Below are 25,250 nucleotides of genomic sequence, written 5' to 3'. Positions count from 1 at the left end.
ATTTGGGGTGAATTAAAATGGTGAGGCTACTTTGGCAAAGGCAAAAAAACCAAACCAAAACAAAAAACAAGACAACAACCCACACGCAGATGCTGCCAGATGCAGCACAGCATTGTGGTTGAGAGCAGGCACTTTGGAGCCAGACTAGGCAGGTTCGAGTCTTGGCTCCGCCACTTGTTTGTGGTGTGACCTTGGGTAGGTCACCTACCATCACAGTGCCATGCTTTTCTCAGAACCGCAACATGGAAATAGCAGTAGTGCCCACTTCACGGTCGGTTGACGTGAGGGACCAAGTGAGTTAGTGCACGTTCTAAACGCTTGCTTAGAACAAGGCTGTAGTAAGTATTTTTCCTATCAACTGGAGAATGGGTGAATAAACTGTGGCCCATTCATGCTGCAGAGCACTATACAATATTTAAAAAGAATAAACCAGAATTATACATGTCCATAGAGATAGATATTTACAGTTTGGGTGAAAAAGAATGTGGCAAACTAATATATACAATATACCATTTATGAGAAAACATAAAATGATAAGGTATTCTTTCTATGGGAACATATATACGTAAATTAATAGGAGTTAAATTAATATATGTTAATAGGAAAAGGTCTGGAAGGATATGAAATGGGCGGATACTTGTGCTGGTCTGTGGGAGGTGAAGATGGCCTTGGCGGTGGGGTCTGGGAGGGGTTTGAAGTGGGGGTGGTGAGCAGGGGAGACTTTTCTGCAGTGTTCAAAAGGAGAGTGTAATTACTGTGTAATGACAACTGAATTTATAAGAAGAAATAGTAGTGACTATTGGAGAAGGATATGAGGGTATGGTCCCGTCTGGTGTGGGCTGGGGGGCAGGGTGGGCTGGTGGAGCAGGGAAAGTGCCAGAATCTCCATGAAGAAACATCCAGCTTGAAAAAGCATTTCTGTCTTACTGAATAATGTAATATTTGGAAAATGAAAGGAAATTAATGATTTTTCTTATGATTGAAACTACAGGAAGTAGAGCTAAACACATCCTCCTGGCAGTGGGGCTTGGATTTAAAAAGACAGAGACACTGACCGGGGGCCGGGCCAGCTGTGACTCGCCATGCAGCCTGTCGCTCTGATCCTCAGGCGCCTCTGTGCAGCGGGGTCACCCCACTCGGCGCCGCAGACACTGAGGCATTGAGGGGGAGTGAGCTGCCCAGGTCACACAGCTATAGCAAGAGGCAGGTGGGAGTCCAGGCTGCTCGACCTCCATGTTTGTGCTAGATGTTTCCATTGCACTGCTGTCCATGTGGAGGGAAAGGCCAGTGGCCTGGAATGTTAGGCACCGGGAATCTGTGCCCATCTCTGCCACTAGCCTTTTTAATAATTATTCTCAATGACAAGCAGACTTCCACCTCACTGAACACTTACGTGTGCAAAGGACCTTATGAACTGTATCTCGTAATTCTTGTAATAACCCCATGAGGCAGGCTGCGGTCGATTGATCACAGAAATGGATCTGATTCCTCACCTTCCCTTCGTCCACGCCCTCTGCAATGGGACCAGCCCCTCCCACCAGGGTGGAGGCCATCTCCCTGAGTCTGGGCTGGCCTGGGACCTGCTTTGCCAGTAGAAGGTGGCGGGAGTGACAGTGTTCTGATTCCCAGCTTGGATCTCGAGAGGCCTGCACGTTTCCACTGTGGCTCCTGGGGCTGCCCCGCTGCCGCGTGGAAAGCCCGAGCTGGCCTGCTGGAGGCGGAGAGGCGCGGTCCCAGCTCCTGTTGCCCCAGCTGAAGCCATGCCACCAGTCATGTGAGTGAGGCACAGCTCAAGCCAAGCTGCCAACTGACTACAGAAGCATGAGCAACAAATTTTGAAAGCCTCCGTGTTTGGGGGTGTTCGTGAGGCAGCACTGTTTGTGATAATGCACAACTGATGCAGTAGAGCTCAGCCCCCTGAGACTCAGAGAGGCTGAGATGCCCCGAGGTGGATGGGCTGGGTTTGAACCTCAGCCTGGATGACCACACTTTGAACTACTGACTTGCCTGGGGATACGTAAGTTTTCTCCCTTTCTGTCAGTGTCATCTCCAGCATACAAAAAGAAGGTTCTATTTCCTTCCCTGCCTATTTCTCCCACTGTATTTCAAGGCTCCAAGGATAATTCACCTGTGCAGACCCTCGGGAGGCCCCATCATCCCCCCTGCCCCCACCCCTAATTTCCATCGTGGGGAAGAGGCCCTGCTTGATTTGGTTCTGTAGGTCAGGCTGGCCCCGGGGAATCAGGTTGGCGGGAATACGGGAGTTTACTGAGTAATTATAGGATTAGGCATCCCCCTCGAAATTAAATGCTACCTCTTTACCTTCCAGAGAAGAATCCCACCTCCCTCCCGCTACCATGTAATTATCTGGTGAATTACTCTACGGAGGTCTCACGGTAATTATGCGAGGAGTCAGAAGCCAGCAGTTCTTCCAGTCATTACAACCGAGGAATTAGCTTTCATTGTGTAAGCCTGCCGTGCCACCTTGGCGGTGCCAGAGCGTGCAGTCTTCCAGCGCTTGGCCCTCAGCGCCCTGCGCCTTCCTTCTTGCCCACCCAAGAGAGCGCAGGCTCCGTGCAGGAGAGGGGGCCCCGAGCCCCGGACGTCCTCCTTGACCTCGTAGGTGGATGGGTACCTTGAACGTTCAGAATCACATGCTCACATGTCACCAAGAGACAGCAGGGTATTAAGCGAATGGAGCTTAGGGTCACACTGCCTGGGTCTAGTGACTCATAAGCTTTGTGTCTGCTTCCTGCCTCAGTTTCCCCATGTGTAATATGGGGTGGTTGTCAAGATTAAATGAACTAATAGACTGGAGAGGCTTGCAGCAACATCTGGCACAGAGTGAGCTCGAGGAAGGGTTTGCTTCTAAGATAATGGTGTGTGGGGCCAGAGGCTGGATCCCTGAAATGCACAGCCAGAGGCAGTAGCAGGTCACCCATCAGGGCTGGGAGGGTGGGCATCCAGAGAGACATGACAAAGGAGGGAAGAGGAGGCTTTGGGGCTGGATATGCTGGAGGAGGGGCTCATGCCTGGGGCTGGCCTGTCCTTTCATCCAGGTGGGTGCCTGGCTTATTCAAAGGGACCAGGAGGGCAGGATCTCTGAGACCCCAAATACTTGGAACCCAGCCCCACTGAGGAGGTAGGCAGGGCTTGATTCACAGTGGTGGCAGCTCGCCCAAGTATGAGGCCAGCTGGTGTTGATGAAGGTCAAGGGTGAGGAGCTGGAGGAGGAGGAGAGGAACAAAGGAGAGTCTGGAACGTGGGTGGACAGCAGGACTGATGCACTCCGCTCCTATTTGCCAGGCGTGGCAGTCCCATTTCTGTTGCTAATTCGCTGGTGGCGTTGGGCAAGTTGCTTTGCCTCTCTGGGCTCTAGAGTAAAATAGCCCCTCTGAAGGCTGAGAGCACTCAGGCTGCTGACACCTGTGACGTGCATGTGGAGGAAGTGCTCAGCCAACGCTCCATAAAAACAAAACGAGCCAAGCGTCTCCTCCCTCTGAGGCCCTAAGATGTGACTCATCAGCCTCTTACATTGTCGCTCCTCCTGGACCCATCCTTTCTGCACGTTCCAGCTGAGAGCGGCTGGGCCCCCCCATTCCCTGCATCCTTGGGCATAGAGGAGGGGCGGCCGCCAGCCCTGCAGGACCAGGGCAGGCAAAGCCTGGCTGTGGAGTGGACTCCAGGAACCTGGTTCTTCTTTGTCCTTTTGGCCACAGCCTGCTCCCAATGGATGTGGGCACATCTCTGGTGGTGGGGGGCTCAGCCTTGTGGCAGCCTGTTGCATAGCTGGGCAACTCTAGTCACAGGATTTGGCCCCCAAGATGCACTTCTGAGCAGAGAGTGACAAGGGCCTTTTGGTCCATCTAAGATCAGGTTCTTTCCCAAGGCTGGAGATCTTCCACCCACGCTGTCAGTGACACTGAAGGACCTCAGGGTTTTTGTCTGGCTATGTTTCTTACTGGCATTGTCCTCTGATCCCTGCCAATATGCTATTCACACCTCGTCCTTCACACACTCTGTCCCTTCTGCCTTGGGTCCCCATGGCTGCCAGGTGAGCTCTTGCATGTCCTTCCTGCACATCTTTCTTGGAACACTAATGGCTCTGGCTTGTCTGTCTACTTCTCTGCGAGGCTCTCCCCAGTCTGCCAGCTGTGGGGGGCAGGGACCCATCTCTGGGGATCTGGGTCTGGCTCCCAGGCAGGGTCCAGCATGTGTGGGCAGAACTGCCAGAAAAGGAGAGCGTTGCTTTGTGTCTCAGCTTCCTCCAGCCGTGGCGTCCTACCCCCCTCCATCTCCTCACCTGTCAATCTTGTTCCTCTCCTCTCCTCCTGAGCAGGGACTCATTCTTAGCTAGCCTGTGGTCTGCGAATGGCAATCTGAGGTTCCCTGCTGAGCCTCATTCCTTTTCAATCCACTCTCCCTTCCATCCCTTCATCATTCTAGTCAGGCTGAGACATGGACTGAATGAGGCAGCCGCTCAATTTGAGCCTGGTACAAAGAATATTTTGATGTTTTCATTTCACTCTAGTTCAATAATTCGAGAAAACACAGATTTGGTGCCGGTTCCAACAGGCTCTCTAACTACTTTTTACAACTTCGTGTTGGCTAAAAAGTATATATGAGGTGGGGGGTGATTGATGGTAGGACCCTGGGGTGGGGCTGCTGCTCTGCCAAGGATGCTGGCTTATTCCAGCTTTCAGACTCCTCCTGCCCCTCTGCCCTGAGTTGCTCACTACTCGAGCAAACCGGCTAACGTTCCACGCCTGGAGAGGCCTCTCCAGGCCAGAGCTCTGAGCTGCCCAGAAAACAAAGCAAACCCAGAGACCCCAGCCCAAGCGGCCCCAGGCGGCAGTGGAGCTCTCCGTGGTGCTGAGAGGGGCTGGCTAGGACTCCCCTCCCCCTCTTACTTGGAGCAAGCGAATCCTAGCATATCTGATGTACTAATATTCATTCTTTTATCCAGCAGATGTTGATTGAGCTCCTAACACAGGCCTTCTTTGTGCTAGGTACTTGAGACCAATCTTCAAAATAGAGAACTAAGACTGCTGCCTGTAAGGAGCTCACAGGCTATCGAAGACACTCAGCAACCCCAGCACAGCATAAGACATGCTATGATTGAGGAATGACTGGGCTGTGGGAGAGAGCATAGGGAGAATGTCTAGCCTAGCAGAGAAGGCTTCCTGGAGGAGGCGATATCTCAGTTGAGATCTAGTGATGATTAGAATTTAGCCAAGTGAAGACAGAAACTAAAGAGAGTTCCAGATAGAGGGAACAGCATGTTCAAAGACATCAGAGAGGGTTCAGCGCAGTGGTTCAAGAGTGCAGGTTCTGGGGCCATTTGCACGACTAACTAGTGTGTGACCTTAAGCAAATTACTTACCTTTCTGTGTTTTGGTTTTCCATTCTACAAAATATAATACAACTGAAAATATAAACTTTTATAGGGTTGGTGTGAGAAGTAAATGCTTTAATAAACTGCAAGGGCTTAGAACTGTGACTGGAATATAGCAGATATCAATGAGGTTTGCTCTCACTGGTGCAAAGGCTCAGAGTTGAGGGGAACATGGTGGCTGGGGACCCTGGGCTACTTGGCCGTGGGTGGGAGAGCAACGGGGCCTGAGTCTGCGGAGGGGGTAAGGCCAGAGGAGCAGAAATGTGATTTCGCTGTCAGGGCAGTTAGGACCATCGGAGGGTTGGCTGCATAGAGAATGGGCTGGGTGGGAAAGCCCAAAAGTAAATGTAGTGTGTACGGGTCGGGGAGGGATGGGGGTAGTCAGGGGATGTTGCTGTCATCCCGACAGAGCAGATGTGTGGGGTGAGGAGCAGGGACTGGCTGAGCCCACGTCCGCATGTCTGGCTTCGATGATGGGTAGCTGTGGGGGACATGCACGACTGTGGTCATGCATCTTTTAAAAGGCAGTCTTTATTTGTTATATCCTTTTTCTCTTGGTTCCCCTTCCCCCACAATAGGTTTTCTGGAAGAAAACCCATGTTAACAACCCAGCATGTATCCTTCTGTATTTTTCTTTGTGTTAGTAAAATCCTATACAGACATACATAGCTCTACATATGCACTCATAGAGTATTTTGGCCATTGTTTTATAAAAATGGGATGGTATTATACATACTTATCTTCAAATTGATTTTCTCATTTAACAATACCGTATAGAAATCCCTTTAAGTCTATTGCTGGAGAGATAATTAAATTTTTTATAAGTTGCCTAATGTTCCCCGGCTGTACCACTGCCTGCCTTTCCCCTCGCACCCCCGTCACGTCCACCTCCCGTTTGCGCCTCAGCTCCTCAGGCTTCACCGAGTCCCGGAACACGATATGCTGCTTCACACCTCCACGCCTTGGTGCAGCCTGTTCCCTTTGCCCAGCCTGGTTCACACAGAGAACGCCTACTCATGCTCTCAAGAGTCGTCCGCAGCCTGTGCTCCAGGAGAGCAGGCCACTGGGGCTGGGGGTGGGGCAGGGAGGGAGCAGACAGGTTAGGTGGCAGCGGGTGAACAGTGAATGTGGGGCCTCATAAGCCAGGCAGAGGAGTTTGGTCTTGATCCCAGAGTGGGGGTGGGGGGTCCTGGAGGGTTCGGAGCAGAGAACTGACTTGAGTTAAGAAGTCCCTTTGCTGGCTTGGGATTGGGAGCTTGTGGACACCTGTCTGAGAACCCCAGACCCCTCCTCGCTCCCCCAGGCCCCTATTCTGCCTCTTCGTCTACAGAAGATTCATTTGCTTCTTCTCCTCCACCGCTGTCAGGATGGGTCCTCACCCCCCTTGCCAGCCCCCTGCTTCCCAGGCTGTTGGGCCTCACAGCTGATCCCTACAGGGAGCAGTGAGGGAATAACGAAGCCATCAGCCAACACGTGGGCCTCACTGGGAAGGTTTGGTGCACCCCACACAGAGGCACTGTGTCTGTGTTCTGTGTCCCCACTTCCTGTCTGGCAAGCTCTGACACATTCTGCGCTTTGATTTCCAGGGGAGGCCCCCCGCCCCCGCCCCAGGCTTCCACTCCTGTGGCACTGAGAGTGGACAGGGGCGCAGATGGGGTGGCCTCCCTAGGTACAGAGACTCCCAGAGGCCGCTCCCAGGGCACTAGAAAGATCAGTTTCATCCCATATCCCCCCCCCGCCCCCCCCCAAGGTCAGAGGTGACACACCAGCAGTTCATGGGGGAGGGTGTCCACCAGACACAGTAATGTGAGGTGAGACAGGCTAAACTTTTTGTTTAATGGTTCTATTTTACTTCTAAGGTTACCTGGCTTTTAAGGCACAGGATACTGGGTTTCTAATTATAATAGGGATGTAGAGTTTCCATTTTCAATAAATTATTTGAGCGAAGAAAAATATTAAGGAAATACCCACACAAGGCACTGTCAGGACAGTGACTGAAATCTGGGAAAGAGCACTTCAGGGCGCTCCTAGCTGGGACAGTGCTAGCGGGTGGCTTGTGGGCCAAACCCATGTTTTTCCCCCCTACACTGTTTTGAAAAGCTGTTGACTTGTGCGGCATTCCCATAAACATCGGAATTTTCCGGCTTCTTTTGAAAAATCTGAAAACTCAGCAAAGCCGGACGCGGGCTTCTCCGGAAGCGGCTCGCTGGCTGGGCACAGCGTCCCCTAGCCAGGGCCACATGCAAGCTCCCGCCGCAGTCCCTGCCGGCTCGCTTCACGGACTGCGCTACGTGCCCTCTGCCTGGGCATCTGAGTCCTGCCCAGGAGGCCTGCGGCCTGGGAGGCGGCGTGGAGGGAGGAGGCAGGGCTATGGGCGTGCTCCTGAGAGGGGGCCCACGGCAGCCGCTCTGGGTCTGCGACTGCCCCCTAAGAGGGCAGCGGGCAGCCGCACAATAAGCACCGGAGCAGAGACTTGGATTTAGGTGCTGGCGCTGGCGCTGGGCCGCTGAGGTTCCCTCCTGCCCCTGCTGTCCCGCCTCTGGGCCTCAGTTTCCCTCCCGCGCAGCGTGCGGACGCTCGCTCGGCGCTGCGAGGCGGGCCTGGCGCGGTCTGCCGTCCGACCCTCCTGGGCGGCAGGGGGCGCTCCCGGCCCACGGGAACGCGCTGCAGCCGCAGGACAAAGGCTGGGGGGCGGCGGGCAGCGCGGCCGGGGCTCTGACCTCGGCCACCAGCCGGCCCAGGTGTGCGCAGCCCCGCGCTCGGAGCCCGCGCACGCCCACCCCTGCCCGCCCGGCCCGGGCAGTGTCTGCGGGCCTTTCTTGCTTCGATTTCCCCTCTCGTCTCTGCCTTTCCGTTGCATTCTCCCCTCCCCCATCTCTCTGCGTCTCTCCGTCCCTCCCGCTGCATCTGTCTTGCACTCTCCGCTCTACCCCTGGGTCTCTCTGTGTCTTGTTCTGTTTCCCACTCGCTCTGCCTACCTCACTCATGTCTCGTCTGTGTCTCTGACTCAAATAGGGGTGACCCTGTGGCTTTGTGCCCCAGGGGTCGTGGGTGGTGTCCCTCTCTCTGTGTCTCTGGTGGTTTTGTCTTCCAGAGAGGTGGCCCTGAGGTCTCTTTAGCAGTGCGGGGCGGGTGTGGGGCCAGAGCGCAGCATGGGCCTCCACCTCCCACCGCCCCTGTCCCGGGCCCCTCCTGGAAACACAGCCTCGGAGCCGCCCTCTGGCTGCCCGCACACGGTCTGCAGAAAAGCGCCGGGTCTCACTTGGGTTTCCCCTCTCCTCCTCACCAAGTCCCAGAACTGCCCGAACTGCGGAACTGCCGGGGGAAGCGCTGAGAGGCTGGGAGCCAGGGCACGCCTGCTCACTCTTTCCCCGGTCTTAAGACACACATGGGCTCTTGTGCTCTTCTGGGCTCCCCTGTGGTTGAAGGCAAAGCTGGTGCAATGTGGGCATGGAGGCCATTCTAGGCTCCGGGGTGGGGCCGAGGGACCCTGGCCTGCGTCTGCTATGGCCTTGTTGCTCCTCCCTGCCTAAGATTCTCTCCCCCTTTGTCCCCAGTTCTCCCTCTGAATAATGCAAGTGTAGGGCTCTATGGTATTTTCCAACTCTGATCCTCTAGGTTCTAATGAAATGGGCCTGAAATCTCACACTCCTGCTCACCACCTTGTAGATCAGGTGCTTCTCGGTGCTCCAGACGACGCAGTGGGGTAGGTATCAGTATGCCTGTTTTACCGATGAGGAAGGCCGAGGCCTGGAGAGCCTACGGAGCTGGTGCAAGGATACCCAGCTCCATTGGGCTCAGCCTGGGCACTCTCCCCTGATGAGGGGGAGGGCTGCAGTGCTAATGGCCAGAGGCTGCCAGGCTCCAGCCATCTATGGACCATCTGTGGTCTGCTCTTGGGAGCACAGAAGCACCGAGTAGCCGCCCTCATTTGCTGGCCCTGCGTGATCCTCCTTGCAGTGTGGGTGAAAGACGACGCACTGTGTCCGGGGAAAGCAGATCCAAGATGATGGAGTTAGAATTGCAAGGGATTTGTCGCAGGGCACCTCTGTGAAAAATAAAGGAAAGAGGAAGCAGGAGTGGGTGGGCAGGGCCTCAAACCTCAGTGCAGATCTGAACCTTCTGAAAGGAGAGAGGGAAGGAAAATTGGGAAAGAAGAGCCCTAGCCTAGGGCGCAGCTCTGGGAAAGTCTGGCCAGCCCAGCAGGGAATTCCTGGTAGATTGCCTGAAGAGGCGCCCTGGCCCCACTGCTGCACTCAGTTTTTGGCCAGTGAAGAGCGCGGCTCCAGCCCACTGCTGTGGTGGGCTCTGGAGGCACGACGGCTGGAGGCTGTCAGCTAGCTGCTCCCCTCCGGGTAGCCTCTCTCTGGAAGGGAGAGCTGAGTGGTGCAGCTCCATGGCTGGGACACTCTTCCAGAAACAACACAGGATGTGGAGCCAGCCGGACCTGCTACTTCCTAGCTGGGTGATCTCAGGCGAGTCTCTGAGCTCAGTAGCCTCGTCCATAAAGTGATCAGATGCTTGTCTTGAGGGCATGAGGTCCTGCAGTAAAGTGCCTGGCAGAAACTTGGCAGCAGATACGTTAAAAAGGTGGCTGCTTTTAGATAATTTTTCTTCATCCTAGGAGTTGGTATATGCCCCACCCTTCTCCCTAGAGGGCTGATAAGAGCCCAGGTACAGCCCTGTACCTGTTCCCTCATCTGGAAAATGGGACCAATAATAGTATCTGCTCCACTGGTCTCTTGAGTGGATGAGAATGGGATAACACGTGCTGAGCAGTCAGCACACAGACGGTGCATAACCTGTGGTGATTCCTCTCCTCCCTTCTCTTATTTATGTCTTTCAGCATTTGGTCGATACCATGGCCAGGCACTAGCCAGGCTAGGCTAGCTCATTTTGTCCTCTCAACATCCTTAGAAGCAGGGAGCAGTCGTCTCATTCTACAGATGGAGAGACTGAGCACAGAGAGGTCAAGTGACTTTCCCAAGGTTGTCAGCTAGAAAATGGTAGAGCTGGGGTCTGAGCCTGAACTGTCAGGCCGTGAGCACTATCCGATACAACCTAGTGTTACTGCTGTCGTGTGGACTTCCGAGGGGTGAGGTGTTAACTAGGATGGGCACAGCATTCTGGCTGAGGCACAGCATGTGCAAAGGCTCAGGGCAGGGAGCCACAGGGTTTCTCTCAGGGCCTGCAAGATGTGGCCAGGGCTCCAGGCTTGCCCAGGAGCACTGGGACCCAGGAGACAGCCAGGGCCAGGTTCAGGAGCCCTGAAGGCCAAGGACTTGGGACTTGATCCTGAAAGCAGTGGGCAGCCATGGAAGGATCCCAGGTTAGCAAACTGGGGGTGTAAGCGTGAGACAGGTGGCAGCGCAGGCTGCAGAGCTGGGCTCCAGGACAGGAGTCAGGAGGGTCCCAGCAGCAGGGGTGGGACTGGAGCTACTGAAGCACCCATCTCGACTCAGAGTTGCTGCATAGAGAGGGGAGAGCTGGGGAGCTGGAGCCGGGAGCTCAGTGGGCCTAGCAGACAGGGCAGGTGGCTGCCTCCTTTCCCAGGAAGACACCCTCACGCCACCCCTGGGCCAGCCTGCTCCCTGGTGGCCTCCTCCACGCTGAGTCAGTCCACACTCACGGAGAAATCCAGCTTTAGATACTCAGCTGGAGGGGGCAAAGCAGGAGGTGAGATGCAGCAGTTCCTCTCCTGGCTCCCTGGAGTCCAGGCCCAGCAGCTCGTGCTGTGACCTGGTGCAGCTCCCTCCCCTCCTAGGCCCCTCAGTTTCCCTATCAGTAAGATCAGTTATTTTTGCAACACGTATTTATGGAGCTTCTCTGGGCCAGGCCCTGTATTAGATGTTGAGGTGAACAAGTCAGATAGAAATCCCTAGTCTAGTGGGGGAGACAAATAATAAACAAGACAAGACACTAACATCTAGAATCAGTTAGCAGGTGACAGATGATCAGAAGGCAATCTCAGCAGGGGAGGGAAAGAAGCATCAGGGGGCGCCGGCATTTCAGATAGGGAAGCCAGGGCAGGGCTCACTGAGAAGATGGCATTTGAGCAAACACCTGAAACACTTCAACAAGAGTGAAGGAGTGAGCCATGTGGATATGTGAGGGGAGAGCATTCCAGGCAGAGGTACAGCATGTGCAAAGGTCCTGAGGTAGGAATGTGCCTGACATCTTCCAGGAAGAGCAAGGAGACCACTGTGACTGGAGCAGAATGAGTGAGGGGGAGAAGACTAGGAGATGAGGATGGAAAGGTGATGGGTCAGGTCACACAGGGCCTTCTAAGTCACAGAAAGACCTTGACTTTTACTCAGAATGACATGGGGGCCATTAGGGTTTTGAGCAGAGACATGATGTGCTCTGACTTACGTTTGAAAAGCATCATTGTGGCTACTGTACTGGGAGTCGACTGTAGGGGGCTCAAGGGCAGAATCGGGGAACCCAGCCAGGAGGCTGTTGCAATAACGCTGGCAAGAGAAGACGGGGTCTTCGTCCAGGGTGGTAGCAGTGGGGGTGAGCAGAAGGGGCGGAATTTTGGATAAAATAAATTAGTTGAACCTGTAAGCTTGAAGATTCAGTGCCTCATTGAGCCTTGTTCACCTTTCTTCCTGTTTGAGGCTAACATTTGCTTGTTCTGTTGTTGAACTGGAATTTATACTCTCATTATTTGCTCGTTCACTCACTCACTCACTCACTCGCTGGTCTAGCACATCATTTTTCCTCTCCATCTTAAGCTGTCTTGCTAATTGAAGTGTCAGTTGCCTGTCTCTCCCACTAGAACGTAAGTTCCAGGAAGACTTGACCCTTGTCAGCATTGTTCGCAGCTGTGTCCCCAGAGCCTAGACTCAGCCCGTTTGCTGGACTATTGAACGTATCTGCCGAGAGCCTTCCTCTGCTCACGAAGGGATATGCCATGCCCCGCCCCCCAGGTGCTCCCAGTTGAGTGGGGAGATGAATGTGGACTGGCCATGTTATCGGAGCTGGGGTGGAGAGGGCACATGGGGTTTGGCTGGACGCGGGAGGGGATGGGGCAAGCACAGACTTTCATCTTTTGGAGCTGTGCAGAAGGGGTCCCTGCAGGGTGCAAAGTCAGGAGACACACGTGAAGGAAGTGGCCAGCCGTGAGCCCCAGGGAGCAGCGGGCGTGGGACACGCTGGGGGCTCAGGCCCTGTCCAGATGGCCTTTGAACTACATTTTATCTCAGCACATGCAGGTCTGCAAACATGCCTGTGGCCGAGCAAGGCCCTCAGGCCCCCGTTTTGGGCTTGCTGGCCTAGGCCTCTGCTGCCTTTTTGATGTAGAGAGCAGCCCTGCGCGGGCACATGGCACATGCTCACTCATTTGACCCCCAGACCAACTCTGCGTGATCAGTGCTGTTGATCATATCAGCCAGATGCAGAGTTGGAAGCAGAGAGGTTCAGCAGCTCACCTAGGCTGCCCGCAAGGGAAGGTCTAGCTGGGGTTTGAACCAATGTCTGAGTCAGAAGTGATGCTCCACACACTTGCAGCGGCTGGCCTCCAAGCCGCCTTTCCTCACCGAGAGGCTGTGGGGGCGTGTCCACCGGCCAGGGCTGCAGCCCTCGCTAACTGCCCGGCCTGCCCCGCCCGGCGCTCCCCCAGCTCTGGCCCTGGGACGGTGTGTTGGTTGCTGGCACTTGGCGCCTACATCTCCCAGCTCGGCTGCGGCAGATGGCTGCTCAGTGGGGCTGTGCCCACTGTCCAGGTCACCGAGGCACAGATCTCCAGCCTCAGAGGACGGTCTCTGCAGGCCCCTTGTCCAGGACAAGGCTCCCTGGCAGGCAGCGCTTTTGCACGCACAGCAGCCCTGCAGGGCGGGCAGCACCCCAGATGGCCCGAGTGCTGATATGCAGAAGGCAGGCATGGCTTTTGTTCCTGATCAACCAGCTGCCTCGCGGAGGCCACGTGAGCCCTCAGGCATCAGTCAGCCTTGGATCTGCCACCTAGGCTTGGGCCACCTTCATCAAGCCACTGACCTCTCTGGGCCTCGATGTCTTCATCTGTGAAATGAGGAAGGGGTTTGGTTGCACAAGCTCTGAGATGAGCTTCTGGCTCTGACATTCTGACGCCATCCTTGCGTTCAAGCTGGTTTCATTGGTCCTCTTGAATATATATATATATATTCTTTTTTTTTTTTTGCCACCGCATTAGAGTGAAATTAGCAATATTTGGCAATTAATGCATTTTCTCCCAAAGACTCAACTCTTAAACAAAGTTCTGAGTGTTTGACTTCCATTTTAAATAGGTGGCTGTCAGGGGGAATTACATGGCTCCTAAAGAAACACACAGACGTTATAATTAAAGAGATGAGATGCCAATCTTGACAGGTAGTAGGAGAGGAGAGGGGATGTGACAATGAGAGTGGAGAAGGGGAGAGGGGAGCTCAGGGCCCAGCCATGAAAGAATAAGCCAGAGCCGTGTCCCCATCAGGGTGGAGAGCTTGCTTTCAAGGTCAGCACCCAGACGACCACTGCTCATAACAACGATAATAGGCTGAGGTCGGGCTCCTTACGGTTTGCAAGGCACTTCCACTCTCTCTCTTGGGATCCCAGATGTTCCAGAAAGGCAAGTTCTTTTGTTTTTTGTTTTTTGCTTGAGGAAGATTAGCCCTGAGCTGACTAACACCTGTGCCAATCCTCCTCCATTTTGTATGTGGGTCGCCGCCACAGTGTGGCTGAGCGGTGTATGTCTGCACCTGGGATCTCAATCTGGGCCAGAAGTGGAGCCCGCTGAACTTAACCAATACGCCACTGGGCTGGCCCCAGGAAGGAAGGTTTATTAATCCCATAATTCCATTTTGCAAGTGGAAAACTAAGACCAATGGTCAGAGCCCTTATTTCGGCCGAAACCAGACTGATAATCTCCCTGGACTCGGCCCCTGCCCCCGACCCCGCCTGAGCCCCATCCCTGACCCAGGGTAGCCTAGTTAAACTGCAGCCACATCCATTCCCGGGCCTAAGGTGGACGGACTGTGAGAGCGTGGATGGCCCAGAGCAAACCCGTCTTCTGCTGGGGGCAGAGCTCCGAGCTCCGGGCCACCAGGCCTTAGGGGAAGGGCACCCTGAGGGCTGCCTGGGAGAACCCTGGCCCCACGAAATCAACCCAGGGAGCAGGGTGTGTGACCTCTGGTGGAGCAGAGCGGAGGGGACCACCCTCTTGAGCGGATCCCGTGTGTTCAGGCGTGCACAGAGCGCTGGGTGGGGTGGCTTCCGAGTTGGTGCTTTCCCCACGAACACAGGCTCCTCCTGCCACCTCGAGGTGATTCTGGGTGGACCTGCCCTCGGCCTGTGGCAGGTTCCTGAGGGGTTGGCTGTCCGACAGTCTGGACTGGACTCCCTGCCTAACCTTGGAGGTGCTTTCGCCGGTGCATCTCACCTGTACCTCTCACCTGTACCTCCTGGGTCTCCGGGTGATGTGAGACCACGTGGATGAAGGGCCTCAGGCCCAGTGGCTCAGCAAAGGGGAGCTTCCTTCCCCTTTCCCTTTGAATCTTGCCTCTTCCCTCAGGCTGGTCAGCCTCCCTTCCCCCGCCCCCCATGGTGGGCTCCCCCTCTGACAGGCACCTCATTAACAGAATCTCTGTAAATAACGCCACCCAGTTAGAGTTACAACAAGGCAGCTCATTAAAGGCACTCCGCTTGTCTCACTTCCCAATTAGTGTTTCTGCGGGTGCAGCTGCCAGGACTGCGTGTGACAGGGTGCCCTTGGCATGTCGTGGGGCCTGGGCAGTGCCGATCACGCCAGGGAGCAGTATTGGCAGCCCCAAGCCTTGAGAAGGCAGCGCATCTCCCCTGACCCCACTGCAGCCCAGCAGCCCTGGATGGTTAGCCTCTAAGAGAACCGGGAGCACGCAGGCCCCAGCGCCCACTGTGGGGGAGGGCACAGCTGCTCCAGGCACCAGCAATGGATCCCCACTGGGGTTTGTTTGGGCTGGACAGTCTGTCCCCTCACCCTGGCCCTTCCATGGCCCATTTTCAACGTTCTTGGCTCCAGACTTCCACTTTAGATTTCTCCATCAAAACTTGTCCTGTGTCCCTTCTCCTCAGTCTTCCCTTACCTTCCTTCATGGATGACCTTCAACGTTTCCATAGCAGCGTCTGCTGACAACATTCTTCTCTTTGGGTGCTAAAGTCATTCCCTCCAACAGTGGAGGGAATTTCAGGCTAGAGAGGAGGAGGAGAAAGTCAGAAGAGACTGTGGGATGCAGGGATGATGGTGTTCCCGGGATAAGCCTACCAGGTTGCAATTTTTATCCAGTTTTTTTATACATGAAGAAACAGGCTCAGAGAGGCTCAGCCACCTGCCCCAGATCACATAGCTGGTAGTTTGGAGCCTGTCTTGGGAGCTGGGGTCTGGTGACTCAAGTGTTGCTTACCTGAGCTAGCAGGTTAATGGGGACAGAGGCCCCAGTGCCCTCCCCCTCTGGTTCTTGAGCACAGCCCACCCGGTTCCATCCTTTCCCTGACTCGGTCTCGCCCCACCTGACCACACTTCCTTCCGTTTTCACTTGGGGTCTGCACCTTCTGTTTCACTTTGGGAAGAAAACTACTCCCAATTTCTCTCCCTCTCGCGGAATCGATAGCTAGCTGGGCAAGGCAGAAAATGAAATTTACATTCAATGGTTTCCATGGCAACCACAGCGCTAGGCCAGCTTCTCCTGCTCTTGGGGCACAGTCTTCTGAGAAGAGCCAGGTGTCAAAACCTCAGCTCCCTGAGAATGTGGCAAGGGTTTTAAGCAGAACTAGAAAGGGCTCGGGTCCCCTGACCACCCCTTTTTCCGGCTGTGTGTTACATGGGGGAAGGGCGAGGAGCCCTTCTCTTTTCAAACACATCAGAGGAGCAGATCGCTTGTACCATTGTCCTCAGCATCACCATGGCTAACATTTTTTAACTCTGCTACATGCCTGGCTTTGTGCTAAGTGCTAAAGCATTATTTCCTTTCATCTTTGCTTCAACTCTACGAGGTGGGCACCATTGTCCTCCCATTTTACAGAAGAGGAAAATGAGCCGAGGGAATATTACAAGCCTTGGTCAATGGCTCCAAGAGTCAGAGCCCCCGGAATGGAGCCTACATTTGCTTGACCCCCGAACCTGTGGTCTTAAGCGTTCTGCAACAGGAGAGCGGCATTCAGAGCTCACACTGGGGGCCCAGAAGTGAACCAAACTCACTTTCTGCTCCCCGTGGTCTACAGAGAGGGCTGTAGACCTCATCAAGGTTGAGTGCACAGGTCTGCAGCCAGGCTGCCTGGGTGCCCTTGCACATCTTGTCTGTGCCTCAGTCTTCAGCCCTGAACTAGGGGTTAAACATGGCGTCTCCCTCTTAGGGGTGGGGAACGGATTAAAGGAGATAAAAGCCTGTGAGGCGCTCGGGGCAGCGTCTGGCACAAGGTCAGTACTCACTGTCAGTGACTGTCCTATTTGCCACTGGGGTGGGAGACAGACCGGGGGGAGTCAGCCGTTACCACAGAGCGTTAGTGTGTGCTAGAAGATGGGGAGAAGCCGGGATTGTGGGAACCCAAAGGAGGCGCCTCACCAGGCCTGGGGGTCAGAGAGGCTTCCTGGAGGAGGCATGCTGTGGGGAGAGGCGGGGGGCGGGGGCACATTTGAGGCAGAGAGATTGGCAGGGCGGAAGGAAGGTGTGTGGTATATTGGGCAAAGACTAGTATGGGGTGGGCCCTTGCCACTCCTAGCCACTCAGCATCTATTCCTCTTCCCAGTTTTCCTCTTCCAGCCAGTTATTCTCCCATTCTCATTCCACACAGTTCTGAAGGGGCTGACTCCCGCCCCTCGGGGCCTCCTAAGGGCGCATGACTCAGTCCTAGCCAATGAGAGACCTGCATCTCCCTAGCTATAGTGATTGGTTGGGAGGTGGGCACATGGCTCTGGGAGAGCCCGTCACAGTCAATGCGTGTCAGAGCTGAGAGTGTTGCTGGTGCCGTGGGAAAAAAAGTCTCCTTTCACTGGAGGTGGCTACGCTGGTAGAATGCGAGCCTGAAGCTGCGGGGCAGGGGGCCATGTTTGCCACCAGCAGGGGAGAGCCTACCTGAGAATGAAGCCAACGCAGAGGAAAGCATGGCAAGAGATGGATTCCTGGCAGTGTTCCTCAATCCAGCTGTGCCTGAAGTCCCAAGGCTTTTCTGGCACATGAGCCAATAGGTCTGCTTCCTTTATTTAAGCCTGTGTGACATGGGATTATGCCTTTTACAATTGCAAGAGCCCTCCTTAATACAAGAGGAGAGATAAGCAGTGGGCTGGGAGGATGGCAGGGGCCGGGCCACAAAGTCCTGAGTGCTGTGCTGAGGAACTTCAACTTGAAGGTGATGGGAACCTTTGACCATAAGCAGAGTGTTGATGGGATCAGCCTGGGCTTTTGAAAGATCCTTGGGCAGCAGTGGACCAAAGGGCCTGAGAAGCAGGCTGGTGTGGTAGCCCAGGTGAGAGAGGATAGGTCTGACCTGAGGCAGCTGTGTTAGCCTCCTGTGGCTGCTGTGACAGATCCCCACAAACTCAGCACTTGAAAGAACACCCATTTATGATCTCCAAGTTCTGGAGGTCAGAAGTTTGAAATAGGCCTCACTGGGCTAAAATAAAGATATCGGCTGGGTCACGTTCCTTCTGGAGGCTCTTGGGGAGAATCTGTTTCCTTACCTTTTCCAGCTTTTAGAGGCCTCTTGCATTTCTTGGCTCGTGGCCCCTTCCTCCATCTCCAAAGCTCATCTCTTCAACCTCTGTTTCAACCTCATCACGTAACCTTTTCCTTTGACTCTGATCCTTCTGCCTGCCTCTTATAAAGACCCTTGTGATTACACAGGGCTGACCTGAATAATCCAGGATAATCTCCCCATCTCAAGATCCTTAACTTAATCACACCTGCAATGTAAGGTGATATGTTCCCAGGTTCTGGAGACTAAGATATGGACATCTTCGGGGGCCGTTATTCAGCCCACCCCAGGTGGGGAGTGGGGCTGGAGGAGTGCAATGGATCGGAGACACACCGAGGAGGCAGAGTGCCCAGAACTCTGTGGGACATGGGGTGTGGGTGGTGAGGGGGAGCTTACTGTTTCTCAGGGTACTCGTGGTGGCACCAGTCGGCCACGTGGTCTGATGTTTGCCAGCAGTCTCCAGCAGGAGAGGCAGGCAGGCAGGTGCCTCAGGTGCGCCTGGAGCTCTGGCCGATAGGGGTGCAGTGGCTGCACGACGGGGCAGGGAGGGGTCCAAATCGTCGATCTAGAGTGTAAGCGGGGAGGAGAGTGTAAGATGTGAGGACGTCTAACAGGTGAGAAAGCGGAGGTCAGTAATAGAACCACCTCTCCGTGCTGAGTGCTTGCTGTGTGCCTGGCCCCTGCTTGAGCTGAGCCCACGTCCAGGAGCCCTCTTCCTGCCCATCTGACCGCCCACTTGGAAGTCTGTGGGAGCCTCAGAGCCCACAGGCCCCGGCCCCAGCTCCAGTCTCTCCCTGCCCTGCTCCGTCTGCAGGCATCCCTGTGCACAGTGGTGTGGGCCGAGAGCCTGCCGTCCTTCTGGGCTCCTGTCCTTCTCTCACAATCCCACGCTGAAAACCTGTCACCTCCACCTACAAAATACTGGCAGAATCTGCCACTTCTGGACCTCCACTCTGGACCAGGTGACATCGTGTCTTGCCTGCATTGTTACCACAGCCTCCTGAGGAGTCTGCTCGGTCTCTGCCCCACACATCCCTCCTCTGCTCCGGACTCCACAAGGACTATTCCCTCACCCAGAGAAAAAGCCAGTTCCGGCACTGGCCCCCGGGCCCCAACATGTTTGGGCCCCTGTTGTCACTCGGCGTGCTCTTGCCCATCTCTCCCTCCTGACCCTGTTCCACCCACTTTGCCTTCTTCCTTTTCCGCAAATATGCTAGTCTCACTCCCACCCCAGGGCCTTTGCATCTGCCTAGGAATCTCTTCCCCCAGATTTTTGCATAATTGGCTTTTTCACCTCAGCCAGGCCTCTACTCGTATGTCACCCTCTCAGTGATGATCTTATGTAAAATGATACCCTGCCGGCACTGCCCTGCACAGGGGACGGGCTCCACCAGTGCTCGCATCCACAGAGGCACAGGCTGAACCACGCCCTATCCGAGTCTTGGCAGAACACTGTGTGGTCCCCCTGGAACACAAGACGATGAGGCTGGGAGAGCTGCTCCGAGGCCCTCTCCCCTGGGAGGCGGTGATGGGGCAGCTTTGCATCTTCTCCTGGTTCCCATGGCACGTGGGGCCCCATCAGGATAGAGCTGCAGAACATAAAGCCACTCAGCTGCGGTCGAGACCTGACACCTCAGCGACAGGTGTCCCACAACTCACACTGCAGCCACCAGGCCCCGTGGGTTTGGTGTCACGGCCTTTGGTGCAGGGCAGGGCCCGGGACTGGCAACTTCAGCGCCTCTTCCTTTCGCTGTCTCTGTAGGTCGCAGCCTGTCTGAATCTAAAAGTGGCCCGTTGTGTCGTTACTGGCTGAATCAGTCCGGCCTTGGCCTGGCCTTGCTGGGTGTCCGTGACAGTCACCATTGTCATACTACGTATTTTAGTTTTTATGTTTTGTTATTTCTCCCTGCGTGAGGGCAGGGATTTTGGCTTCTTTTTATGTGGCTCTACGCCCAGTTCCTAGACTCGGGGCTGGTGCACAGTAGGTATGCAGGAACTATTTGCTGAATGAAGATGAGTCATCATTAGGTCCGTTTTGCAGATAAGGAAACGGAGGCACAGAAGGGTCGCAGCCTGTCAGTGGCTCCAGGGCCTGAGCCCTCCGGATCCATAGTTCCTGGCTTCCTGTCGGGTCTCTGAAAAAGCCGCGGAACAGGTGTGAGGGAGCTTCGAAGAAAGCTTGCGGGAGGAACTGGTATTTGGGTCTGAGGTTTAGTAGGTTTCTGGCACTGACCCTAAGGATGTGGCCAAGGGACTGGCAGCTGAGATGGAGCCCAGGGTACTGGACGGTGGGCTGTCTGCATGGTCACTGAGTCGCCAGGCGGCAGGAGGGGCTGAGTGGAAAGGAAGCCTGCGGGACGGGGCCAGAGCCTTCAGTGGGAGGGCCTGGAGTGGGAAACAGTGGGTGATGGCCCCCGGGGGGAGGACAGAGGGGAGAGGGACCACGGCCCTCAGCTGAGTGGCCGCTGGGCAAGCCATTCTCTTTGCAGGACCCCTTAAATGAGCGACCTGGGGCTGTGAATTCTGACTCCACAGGGGTCGCTCCGGTGACATGGGCTGGGTGCCCCTCTGCAGGGAGCCCCACTTCTCAGCCAATAGATTCCAGGCAAGAACGTGGTCCCAGTGTTTCAGACTTGGACGTGTCAAGAAACGTGAGAAGTCTGAATGTTTAATGTGAAATCTCCCATTTTCTGAATGTTAACAACTAAATCAATTTTATTCTTAATTTGTTGACTCGTGTACCCGTTCCCGGGGAAGAGTCCCCATGCTTCCCTGGCTCACAGGCCCAGGGTCCACCTCTCTAGCTCCCCAGTGCAGGGGCCCTGTGGTCATCAGCTTCTGTGTCTCTTTTCAGAGAGTCGTTAGCATAAATGTACAGGTATCAATGTAGGTTCCTGCTCCTCCTCTTTTGTTACACGGAAGATGGTGCATATGCGCTGCTCTGTGCTCCCCCATTTCACTGAGGAGCAGCCTGGAGGCCTCGTCCTGTCCGTACACGGAGAACTGCTGCTTTTCTCCCCCTGGTGCCTGCACGGCATTCTACCGTGTGGATGGAGCGTAGTTTATGTAACCCAGTGGTTCTCATCCAGGAGTGAGTTTGCCTGGCATTGTCTGGAGACCGTTTTAATTATCACCAGTGGTGTGTTTGTGTGTGTGTGTGTGTGTGTGTGTGTGTGTGTCTGTGTGTCTGTGTGTTACTGCCATCTAGAGGTTAGAGGTCAGGGGTGCTGCTAAGCATTCTATGATGCACAAGAATTCTCCTGTCCTAAGTGTCCACAGTGTCAGAGAAGTGCTGATTTAAACCATCTAGGGTTGCCATATTTAGCAAATGAGATTATAGGACATACTGCCTGAATATGTACTTACACTAAAGACACATTTATTGTTTATCTGAAATCAAATTTAAATGAGCATCCTATATTTTATGTGGCAACCCTAAACCCATCCCCTGTTGATGGAGACATGGGTTGTTCCCAGTCTTCTGCTATCGCGAGCAGTGTAACAGCGAATGTCACTGCAGGTCTCATTTTGTCCATGTGCAAGTACGTCTGTAGGATAAATTCCTCGAAGTGGAATTATTAGATCAATGATCAAAATTTGTCATTTTGACAGATCCTGCCAATTTCCTTTCACTGGGACTGCATCGATTTACACTCTCGCCAGCAATGTGTGAGTGTGCCGTTTCCCCACAGCTTTGCCGACAAAATGTGTTATCAGACTTTGAGATTTCTGCCATTTTGATTGGTGGGAAATGTGAATAGGAATCTTTCAAAACATTGTGAGCAAATTCAGGTGGAAAATGCAAATAAGGAAAATTTGCCAGATTCAGCCCATGGCAAACCAATTTGTTGTGTCCACTCTATGCCTATTATCTCCAACATTCACTATAGCTGTGTGAAGGGAAACGTCCAGCCCAGAGAGGTTAAGTAACCTGCCCAAGGTCATACAGCTGGTGAGTGGTGGAGTAAGTGTATGATCTTCCAACCATGCTCACGGAGCATTTGTACTAAGGTAGTCTGGGATGGGCATGGCAAGCCTGTCCTTTCCTCCCAAGTCTCGCCTGACACTCCCTTCTTGTCACATTATCAATCGCCCGTCTAGCAGGCCACTTGTCTAAGGCACATGGCATTAGCAGCAACTCTGGACTGAGAGGGAGTGTGGAGGGCTTTGCTGAACGCTGGACAGTCACGTTTGACTCAGCTAACCGGTGAAGTAGGTTCCTCTACGCGTGCAGTGTTGAGCTTTCTGCTTCCATAAGGCATAATATTCATTTTAATTAAATCTCTGAAGGCTCGGCCACAGAGTTTGTATCCCCCGAGACAAGGCCCCTGGGAAGAGCTGCCCTCCCCCAGGGTTCCGCCTCTGCTTGCGCCCTGAGTGCAAGGGAGGGGGTGGGGGAGGGAGGGGGGTGGGGGAGGGGGGTGGCTCTGAGAGCAGGAGAGGAAACTCACGCCAGTGGGGGAGCTACCCATGTGCCAGCGCTGCGCCCGGAGCTGTAAAAACTGGACCGGAAAATTAAGAAGTCTGCTCTGAGTTACACAGCTGCTAAGTGTGCGGTCCGGATCTGCCTGACCTCAAAGGTCATGGGAGGTGACAGCAGGTCGGGGCCACCTAGCACCTACTTCTGGTGACAACACTTGATTTTCCTTTCGGGAACCACCCCTCCCCACTCAGTGCACTTCTGGTTCAGCTGACCCAGCTCTGACCACGTGGAGCACTTCAGCCCTTGGCCGGAGCGACTGGATTAGGGAGGGACACGCGACCCGCGCCTGCCCCCAAGGTTTCATCCTGGGACTGTGGTTGCGAGAGCTGGGGGAAAATCGCTCTCTTCATAGTTGTGTCTGGCACTGGCAGAGGTCACCATATGAAGAGTGAAGCCAACACTGGGGAAGACAGAGGCCAGAGACAGGGAGTGAGAGGGCAGGAAGAGAGGTAAGGAAATGTACAGGATGGTATCATGTGAGCCCCGCCATTCAGCCATATGCCGGAAGGGGTGCCACCCTTGACTTATTTAAATCTGTAAATTATTAAACAACTATTTCTCCTCCTTCCTCACTCCCCTCCTCCTCTCCCTGCTCCTCCTTTCCCTCCTCCTGCCCCTCTCCCCCTCGTGTAAGCCTTTTTTTTTTTTTTTGTGAGGAAGATCAGCCCTGAGCTAACATCCATGCTAATCCTCCTCTTTTTGCCGAGGAAGACCAGCTCTGAGCTAACATCTATTGACAATCCTCCTCCTTTTTCTCCCCAAAGCCCCAGTAGATAGTTGTATGTCATAGTTGCACATCCTTCTAGTTGCTGTATGTGGGACACGGTCTCAGCATGGCAGGAGAAGCGGTGCGTCGGTGCGCGCCCGGGATCCGAACCCAGGCCGCCAGTAGCGAGCACGCGCACCCAACCGCTAAGCCACGGGGCCGGCCTCGTGTAAGCCGTTTTGAGGTGCTTAAACACGTTCCGGTTTCAACTCTGGCTCCAGATACTAAGAAGTGGAACACGATTTCAAAAAACCTTCCAGTCAGCTATCTCAGATCGAGCTTCCTGCCTTACCTGCCCCTGGCCCTGACCCGTCTCCCTGAGATGGCCTAGGCCCTCGGGCCCCTCTGACCAGTGTTTCTGCTGTTGGCCTCTCACCTGCGGGGACTCTGGCACTCACCTCTGGCCTCCTCTTGGTGCAGCCCTTTATGTCGAGTTCTGGGCCCTTGGTAGCTGATTCTCCCAGCTGCCTGTGGACCTGGGCTCCCCACGCCCGAGGCTGGGAGTCACCACACCCTGGAGCTGTTGGGAGATCTGGCGCCCACTCTGGTGCTGGGCCCAGACCCGAAGCTGAGGGCGGGGTCCAGCTGACCAGAGATCTCAATGTGAGACGAAATTTAACCCTCACACATGGGCGTGTGAGCACATTGCACACACACGTCCCCACGTGTCCATTTGTGTGTCTACCTGCTGGAAGAGGTCTGGGGGTCATGCTCAGAGAAATGATGGTGATTGATTGCTCTGGGTGGTGAGACTTATGCTTGCGGAATATCTTCCTGAATTACCTGAGTTTTCTAAAATGAGCACGCATTATCTTTGCACATTGAAAAGATATATCCATCATTTTCTTGTTTAAAAATTAACTGCAGTGGGGCCAGCCCAGTGGCCTAGTGGTTAAGTTCAGCATTCTCCCCTTTGGCAGCCCAAGTTCGCAGGTTTGGATCTCAGGTGTGGACCTACACCACTTGTTAGCCATGCTTCGCCAGCGACCCACATACAAAATAGAGGAAGATTGGCACGGGTGTTAGCTCAGGGCAAATCTTCCTCAGCAAAAAAAAAAAAAAAAAAAAAAAAAAAAAATTGCAAATGTATGTGAACAATTGCAAAAAAAAAATTGTAAAAATCTTCCAGCAAAATATAATCAATACTCCCCAGAGTGAATGGGAGCGCTCATTTTCTCATGGCCTTTCCAATACAAGGTATAATCAATTCCTATCATTTTTACCAATCGAATGGGCAAAACCCGGAACTAGGTTTTTTGATTTAATTTGTAGTCTCTTGATTAGTGAGACTGAGCTTCTTTTCACGTGTTTGTGGGCTGTTTACTCTTCCCTGCGGGTGGAGTTCCTGTTGACACACTTTGCCATTGTTTCCACTGGGTTGTTTGTCTTTTGCTTATTATGTTAGGAGCTCTTTGTCTATTGTGGATATTAGCGCTCTTCCTGTAATAAATGCTGTGAGTGTGGTCTCCCGGCTTGTCATTTGTGTTTGAAATCTGTTTATGGTGTCTTTTCCCAGATAGGACTCGCCATTGTACATGCTCAGAAGGGCTTCCTTTATGGTTCTCAGTCTTGGGTTTTGCTCAGTGAGGCTTTTCCCGTTCCAAGTTTAGACAATTTGGGCTACATTTTTTCCTCGTGCTTTTATAGATTCTTTATGTTCAGAATTTTGATCTATCTGAAATTTATTGTTGTGTATGCTGTGAAGTAGAATGCCAATTTTACTGTATTTAAGATTCCTATATATTCATCAAACTGTTTCTGAAATTTCCGTACTGTTTCATTGCTGTGGTTATTATCATTATTAATTTGGGGGATATTCTTGTGCTTACCACATGAGCTTGAGGAATCAGCTTGTCAAATTCCCCAGAAAAGTTCTGCTGAGTTTTGATTGCTGCTACATTGGGTTAATTTATTAATGACTA

Source organism: Ceratotherium simum, chromosome 5 (genome assembly GCF_057802395.1).
Source record: "Ceratotherium simum simum isolate JZ-2026a chromosome 5, ASM5780239v1, whole genome shotgun sequence".
Taxonomy (NCBI): domain Eukaryota; kingdom Metazoa; phylum Chordata; class Mammalia; order Perissodactyla; family Rhinocerotidae; genus Ceratotherium; species Ceratotherium simum.
This window is presented reverse-complemented; position numbering follows the sequence as displayed.